Here is a 6,014-nt window from a genome sequence, read left to right on the forward strand (position 1 = left end):
GCTGTACATCTAAAGCACTAGCAATTCGTTGCAGTCCAAAGGCAGAATGAAACTACTCGAACCCTGCATTAGAGAAACCAACAGCCATTCGAAAATGAGACATTCTGGAGACTGTTTTCAGGCTCGTAGTAATGCGACATTTGGCTGAAGAACATCTCTGCAGCGCGGCTAACCGGTGCTATATTTAAATCCTCATCAAACCAGCAATAAAAATGCAGCCTTCAATTTTGAGGACGGATGAAAAACCACTAAACCAAAAGAATGTGCTGTATTCGAATGTTTGTGTTGTAGCTGAAAGTGACACCATATGGAGAGGCGACAGAGTTTTTGTTTTTCACGTTTAAAATTAACCTGCGGCTCGCTTACCAGTAGAGGTGGCGCTGTCGAATGCGTTCAGATCGGAGTAGCCTTTTCTCAGAACGCTCCTGCTTTGTACCTGCTGACGTGCAAACCGGGCAAAAAAAAAACAGAAAAGTGTCGCGTCCGCGGTATAAACCTGTAGTATCGGTCACCGGGCTACAAGCGATTTGGGCGGCCTCTGCTGGACAGATGTGGAAGTGCACCTAGGTGGGGCAAATGGAGAGAGACGCTGAAACCAGGCAGGGGTCAAAGGTCATGTAAATGACGCTTTTGTCCCGATCAAGATGAGTGGCATACTGTTCGCAATCCCGGACTGTGCCGCCATTTAAACGTGCAACTTGAGTCCAGCTTGAGAAAAACACCAATGTTATCAAGTCTGATTTCTCTTGCTGCTGCAGTGTAAACTGGAGTTTAGGTCATCAATGAGATTCTGGTAGATTTAGTGGATATTAATAATAATAATAATTGCTTACACTTATATAGCGCTTTTCTGGACACTCCACTCAAAGCGCTTTACAGGTAATGGGGTCTCCCCTCCACCACCACCACCACATTGGTGTTTTTCTCAAGCTGGACTCAAGTTGCACGTTTAAATGGCGGCACAGTCCGGGATTGCGAACAGTATGCCACTCATCTTGATCGGGACAAAAGCGTCATTTACATGACCCTTGACCCCTGCCTGGTTTCAGCGTCTCTCTCCATTTGCCCCACCTAGGTGCACTTCCACATCTGTCCAGCAGAGGCCGCTCAAATCGCTTGTAGCCCGGTGACCGATACTACAGGTATCTAATGTGTATTAGACCCACTAATTTCCTCATACCAATTAATATTTTTGCCTATTATCTGCACTCCTTTTATCTCAGTCCCCATGTTTGCGGTACATTACGTGGTAAGATTTCTATTTAAAAGCGAAATTTTACATGGACATTAATCTGTCGTTTAATGGAAATCCGACTTCACCACATCTAGTGTTCTGCTAGTCAATGCAAAGCATGTTTGAGATGCTCTTTAAGATCGTTCAACATTTAAAAAGTCATTCAAATACGAAGCTGAAAGCACTGATACATACGGGAGGGATATATTGTTCAACATTTGCTCTGAAAGCTGACCTCAGTTTAAAGAGGATATCCAGAGGCAGAGTCCTTTTAGAAATGCATCCATCAGCTATCTGCTGGATAGCAAAATCGATTCTCCGCAGAGTGTACTCTGTATGTTATGCACTTTCTCTCTACAAATTGTAGGTGAGTCAGCTTAGCCAGACTTGCGACCCCATGGATAAAATAGGGGAGACAACAATTTTTGCCATCACTGAGAGTAGAGTGTTTCCAAAGTAGAATCGGAATAAAACGCATTTCCTGAAACCGCAAGTAAGAAGACAGTGTTTCATACTAAGGGACGTTTGTTTATGAAGTTACAAATGAGAGGAGGCCTTCAGCCCCCTCTAGCCTGTTTGGTAGTTAGTAGTTAATTGACTCAAGGACCACTTCTGCTGTTTTGTGAATGAAACTAGGCTATCCAGTTCAACAGGGCTGGGTGGAGCTTGTTCCATGCTCCCGACACTCTTTGTGCACAGGAGTGCACCTCTTCTTGGAGGTTAAATGCAAGATCTACTCATGTCCTCTGGTTAGGGTTTCACTGCATTCTGAAGAATACCACTGAGATGACTTTGAGGGTTTGAAATACTTGTATCTGGTCCCCTTGCAGTCGTTTCTGTTCTTCTGTAGTCTTTTTTTTAATTGTCTCTGATCCCACTGCCACTTTTTCATGGTTTTCTAGAAACACAAAGGATCAAATGAGCAGCTAATGTTGTAATTAATATTCCGTAATATATAAGAAGAGTAATTTAGAATCAATTAACTCCACGCACATTCCCTTGTTTGGCAAACTAGAAGATTAAATTCCTTAGAAAATAAACAGATTCTAAAATAATGACAGATTGTAAGTATGTAACACAGACAGTTCAAGATTCTGAGCAGGTTTTGAAATTCTTGGCTCCTGTTCAGTTCATTCTGCTGTCATCACACCCCAGCAGACTTACTCTGTTATCTAAAAGCAGTTCCTTGTTCAGAGATAAGAAACATTTTCTCTTTTCTACTTGGCAGTGTGGAATTAACCTTTACTTGTTGTTTTGCAGCGCGTGCCATCTCCCTGCTCCAGCCTTTTTAGAGATGTTTGTTTTCATCATCTTGCATTCTTTCTGAAACATCTGTTCTTTTAACACAGTGAAGGGTGGATCTCGCAGTTTTAACAATACAGTACTACAAACCAAGTCACTAGATGTGCTCAGAGGCTTCCTTTTATCTGCTAACATTTTAATATAGCAGCCTACAGAGTACTGTTTCTTCATGTCTAAATCAGCATTTTCACATGTCTTATACCTGTAAAGACATGCACTGTACTCCCAGAGTAAGAGGCACAGAGGTTTTTATGCGTCTGTGGTGGATTTCTCCATGCAGTATTTGTTTTATGAGTCAGAACATGAAACTATTGGCAAGCTTCTGTGGCTTTAGGAATGGAGGTAGTAGCACTGAGCAGTCACAACCCAGCCACAGTCATCACTCAGTCTGAACAAATAAGAAACAACAATTCCTGGGATCAGATCTTTTGGATCTTTTTAGGACACTTCACGGGACAGCTCGAAATAAAACTGTGGAGCTGATCCAGACTCTTTAAGGCATCACCAAGTCTGCAATGCAGCAAAACAGGGATGCTTAGGGGGGTTTTCCAGGGTGCTCTCCCTGCAGCAGTAGTTTCTTGGAACGCGATCGCAGTATTTATCGATCCTTGATCTTGGTAAATGGCCTCTGTTGCAGCAGCCTTTTCTTCAAGGGTTGTAATGGATCAGGTTCCACAACACAGCTGGCGATACTGTTTCAGGCTCTTGAGAATTCTCCGAGGAGGGGAGTGCCTCTGGTCTGCACATTCAAACACCGGCCCTCTCGTGCACCATCTGTACGTTGGGGGATCTGGCATACCCCCTGTCTGGTCAGATCCACTGGGATCCTTCGGGATCTGGTTATCCAGGGTATTTCTGGCACTGGGACTGTCACCTCTGTCTATATGGTTACAGCTGATGTGACTGTGTTTCAACTCCAGCTGTCTTATCCTCTGGGAGGAAATTTGTTTTCCCGCACAGTGCGATACAACACTACAACGAGGAAGACAAACATTACCAATAGAGAACACTGCAGACAAATAGTGTTACAGGAGATACGAGTTGCAGTACTTTACCTGGTTTGAGAGAGACACACACAGAGGTATCTCCCATTCACAACGGAAGGGGGTGAGAAACATTCCACAATGCTCTTGTCCCTCTTTACAGCCTTATGTTTGTAGAGGATATTTAAGTTCAATTGTTTTGCTCCTTTTTTCACTAATTTTAGCAGACCTTTACATGAAATGATACTGCAGTTGCCAAGCCAACAAGTGAGACAGTAGGTTAAGACCTGTTGGTGTACTAAACAGTGAAAAACACTGCTGCTTTGGCGTGTACAGTGTAGATGTGTGACCTAATCCAGTCTTCTGTGGGATGTACAGATGAACTTAAGATGCACGAATTGGTATACTGGGCTCTGTGCTGTGCAGAAATATACAGTAACTTTGCGAGGATTTGTTTTTTATAGATAAAGAGTACAGTGCAGTTGTATGAACCACCAAAGGTATTTGTGAGGGTGCAGTATGAAGTATCTTTTCTATGAAGAGAGATACAGTTCAATTAAATGAATCAAATTAGCTTTGTTGAAGCTGTGCAGATGTCTATAAGAGAATAATACAATTTAGTAGCATCTGTATAAAATATGAAATATGGCTAATCTCTATAAGAGATTAAAGTTATGTAATTGAGTTGGGTAGGACTATAGCACAAAACAGCAACTACAATAAGACCAAAGCATATAACAATTCATATTTAAACTTAATGTGCTTGAGACTTAACCCTCCGAGAAGCCTTAATATATTCTCTGCCAGTACCCTTAGTACACAGCACTGTTGAATTTTTACTTTTAGCTTACTAGTGTCTTGTACAATTTTAAAATATCACCCCTAGATTTAAATTCTGTTCTTTTGACTATATATTCGATATTTACCTTTAGGGCTGTGGTATGAATCAGCATCTACAATAGTATGAAGGTGAGTAGGACAGCCGGCTGTAGATGATCAGTTAAGTACAGCGGTTTGAATCGGTAGGACAGCTGGACGTTGAGTGTACAGTACCGAACAATAGTGCACATTTAAAACCAGACTCTTCATATACATTTGTGATTCATAGTAACACGATATATAGTGGAAGAGTGAGAGTTAAGTATTTTTCAGTATTTGCAGCCTGGCTTTTTCTTAAGGAAAACATATATTTCGGATAAACACATTTCCTTCTGTTTTAGCTTTTGAGCTCCGCCTGCGACCAACATGAGGGTTGTTGACTGCTGACCCAGGAAATGTCGGAAGCGCTCTTCTGATCCGAGACGGCGTTGCAGGGATTGTTTACGCCAATCCCAGTTAATAAGGGAGTTGAGCTGCAACCCTGCGGCGCGGCGACCCTTCAATTATGGCGGGTTTTGGAGTAGACGAGGACGCAGGAAAACGCAGAGGGCTGGCGGCGGGAATGCTAGCTCTTTTGCGGAAACGGGATTTGGTCTCGGTTGCCAGACGGCGGCTATTTTTACGTCAAATGGAGACTGCAACAGGAGAGCACACCACAGGCGTGCGAATTCCTCTCCCGCCTGCCCGCTGTAACATATGAAAGTGCTACTATAGCTCTGCGCATTTGTGTGCTGTTTACTTTTGCAAAGCGATTCCGGTAGCGATTTAGAAAAGGTTTAAATATGGCGTGACAATCACGCAGGTTAGTTTTGAGAGACATCAGCAGAATGCTCAGCACGAATTCTGTCCCCGCGTCGTGCAAGTGAGCACCGTTCCCGACAGCGTAAATCATTTTCTGTGCAATTTTATTTTATTTTTTTTAATTTTCAGTACAATTTTCCAGCCTATGGATGCACCTCCCTTGATTGTTCAAGGAATTGTGTTGAATGGCTGTGGAAACAACATCTCTTGTTTCAGTTAGAATTCAATACCGTCCCTGGAGATTTGTTCATTTCCAGTGAGTTAAGTACCTGAAATTCTCCTGCCTCTTCTGCGAATGCTACTTAATACAGAACATTGTCCATTCCCTGCTTGGGACATGTTGTTGATTTTCTTCCTTAGTGAAAGACTTGAGTACATTTTCCTTTGCTTGTCTAGGTTTTGAATACGTATCCCGTTATTATTTCAGATACATTCTGTTTAAATCTTTAGTGTTCCTTTGGTGTCATAATACTGAAATAACCTTTAATCTTATCTTCTCTCTCAATATTAGCCAACACAGACCCTTAGGTAGATTGGAGAACTGAGGCCTAGACTTGAGGTTTGGTTACACTACAGATTACACTTAAATAAGGACCAGGACCCTGGCTGTGATCTCCAGGCTGTAGGGGTTCATCCTGGACTGGGACCCTGGCTGTGATCTCCAGGCTGTAGGGGCTCATCCTGGACTGGGACCCTGGACTGTGATCTCCGGGCTGTAGGGGCTCATCCTGGACTGGGACCTGATAGAGGTACTCAAGGATGTAATATTTCTGCTACTTTCATCATACTAGTGCCCAGAAGCATTTTCAAGGAAA

The sequence above is a fragment of the Lepisosteus platostomus genome, chromosome 14 (assembly GCF_059453375.1).
Source record: "Lepisosteus platostomus isolate fLepPlt1 chromosome 14, fLepPlt1.hap1, whole genome shotgun sequence".
Classification (NCBI taxonomy): domain Eukaryota; kingdom Metazoa; phylum Chordata; class Actinopteri; order Semionotiformes; family Lepisosteidae; genus Lepisosteus; species Lepisosteus platostomus.